Here is a 3,036-nt window from a genome sequence, read left to right as displayed (position 1 = left end):
ATAATATACCTAGTAAGTAGTTCTCACGTAGGGTAGTGACCAAATGCACAATAAAAAGCAACATGTCATGAAAACATATGGTTGGGACAGAAAACGTATAATAACAAATGGTGGTCGGTTATGCTTCCAACATAAATCTCTCCGCCCTTATAGGAAGATGAGGACCTAAGCAAAAACTAACCCATCTGATGATTAGCGGGTCATGCAGTCAGTAGGGCCAGAGTCGCATCCAACATCAACCATTAGCATAAACGTAATATTGGACTGGAGGGGTGCAACCATACATGCCCTGCCAGCCCTGGAAGCATAAATTTCTCTGCCCTGATAGGAAGATTAGGACTTAAGCGGAAACTAACCCATCTGATGATTAGCGGGTCATGCAGTCAGTAGGGCCAGAGTCGCATCCAACATCAACCATTAACATAAACGTAATATTGGACTAGAGGGGTGCAACCATACATACCTTGCTAGTCCCTAGCGTAAACATAACGTAAGATTAGGCCTGGAGGGGTGCAACCATACATGCCCTGCCAGCCCTGGAAGCATAAATTTCTCTGCCCTGATAGAAAGATGAGGACTTAAGCGGAAACTAACCCATCTAATGATTAGCAGGTCATGCAGTCAGTAGGGCTAGAGTCACATCCAACATCAACCATTAAAATAAACGCAAGATTAGACTAGAAGCATAACTTACACCTAATTAAAACTTGATTTTAACGTAATCGTGAACAAACATAATGCATGGGGTCCTTTGTAGAGAAACGTGTTCTAAACATGTAATGCAATATAACAATTAACATAATCATGCAACATAATAAAGGTACACTACCATAGAACATTTAATGAAAGGGTGAGATAAACTACTTATTGTGTTCTCCTTATTCCTTATTATTCTTTATGATTTGATCAGTAGAGCTTTCCCTTTTTAAACTAGAAGGAAATTTTGGTAGCACCTTACCCGAGCCTTTCTCTTTTAACCTCACAGAACTTCCTCACTCACACTTACTTTTTCACACGATTGAGAATGGGTAAATCTTCGGCAAAGGGTCCTATTTATAGTAGTTTTCAGCTCTTCTCAGTGTGACAAATCATCCTACAAGTGGCTTCTTTAAAATTACATAGGGTTTAAGGATTCCTCTCAATAAGACCTAATCTTGGCTAATGTTTGCCCGTACGTCATAATTCTTTGTTTGTATTCAATTTTAGGGTTTTTCCATGTATAATCTATCAGATCGTGGCCAAATTCAATGCATAATTCATGCTTCTGTCCAAATCTCGCTCTCTTTGTTCTCAGAACGCTCTCTTCTACTTTCTCGCTGGTTTGGCTCTCGCTGGTCTTGCTCTCGCTCTCGCTCTCGCTCTCACTCCCGCTCCCGCTCTCTCTCATTGTCTCGTTGAGAATCTTGCTCTCTTTACTCTCACTCTCTCCAATTTTCTCTCCAATCTCGCTCTCTCCACTCTCGCTTTCTTCAATTTTCTCTCCAATCTCATTAGTTTTCATGCATGGTTGCCTTCACTGCTTGTGGATTCCACTTACCCTTTTTTAACTCTTTTAAATTTTAAGAGTATATGGGCAATTAATTCACCTTCAGTTCTTCCAATGAGCAGTGCCCAAACAAAAAGTTTCTACTGCCCGTTGTCTCCTGAATTAGCTAGCGTCTAACTTCTAATTAATCCTCCCTGATTCTGCTCCCATATTCATTATTTTTGGATAATGAATAAATTTCCTATTTTTTCCCTTCTAAATTTCCACCCGATTTTCCTATGAAATTTATATATTTTTCATTCTTATTTATATATTTTATTTGTTTTCCTGCGTTCTAAATTAGGGTTAGGGTATAACATTTACCACCCGTTTAACAAAATTTCGTCCTGCTTAATATTTAATTTCCTGTATGCGTACAAATCTGGGTCGTTACATTCTTCCCCTCTTAAGAACTTTCATCCTCGAAAGTTTCTTGGTTCTTATAAAGATAAGGGTATTTGTCTTTCATCTCTTCTTCTCGTTCCCATGTAGCTTCTTCCACTTGCTGATTTCTCCAGAGAACCTTTACTAAACCTATTTCCCAATTACGAAGCGACTTCTTCTCTCTTGCTAGGATGCAAACTGGAGTCTCTTCATATTCCAAGTTTTCACTTATTTGTAGAGGTTCATAATTTACTACATGTGATGGGTCAAACACGTATTTTCGAAGCATCGACACATGAAAGACATTATGTATTGTAGAAAGTGTGGGTGGTAATGCCAATCGGTAAACTACTTGGCCAATACGTTCTAATATTTCAAAGGGTCCAATGAAGCGAGGGCTAAGCTTGCCTTTTCGTCCGAAATGCATAATGCCCTTCATTAGTGCTACCTTTAGAAATACGTGATCTCCTACTTTGAATTCCAGCTCTTTTCGATAGTTATCAGCATAATTCTTTTGTCTGCTTTGAGCTGTTCGCATTCTTTCCCGAATTAGCTTAATTGACTCTAATGTTTGCTGCACTAATTCAGGTCCTAGAAGTGTTCCTCCCCGATTTCATCCCAGTGTACAGGGGATCTGCATTTATTTCCATATAAGGCTTCGAAGGGAGCCATACCAATTGTCGCCTGATAACTATTATTATAAGCAAATTCTATAAGATGTATTTACGAATCCCATGCTTCAGTAAAATCCAAGCACATGGCCTCAACATGTCTTCTAGGATTTGATTAACTCGTTCCGTTTGGCAATCAGTTTGTGGGTGGAAGGCTGTGCTAAAATTTAGCTATGTGCCCATTGCTTTCTGCAAACTTCTCCAGAAATTGGAGACGAAATGAGGGTCTCGATTTGAAACAATTGATACTGGGATTCCATGTAACCGGATGACCTCTTTTAAGTACCTTTGAGCTAGTGCTTCCATAGTATGAGTAGTCTTGCATGGTAGGAAGTGGGCCGATTTGGTGACTCGATCTACAATCACCCAAATCATGTTGTGGCCTTTAACAGTTCTCGGGAGTCCTGAGATGAAGTCCATAGAAATATGTTCCCATTTCCATTCTGGAACATTTAG

Source organism: Benincasa hispida, chromosome 6 (assembly GCF_009727055.1).
Source record: "Benincasa hispida cultivar B227 chromosome 6, ASM972705v1, whole genome shotgun sequence".
Lineage (NCBI taxonomy): Eukaryota > Viridiplantae > Streptophyta > Magnoliopsida > Cucurbitales > Cucurbitaceae > Benincasa > Benincasa hispida.
Note: the sequence above shows the minus strand (reverse complement) of the source record.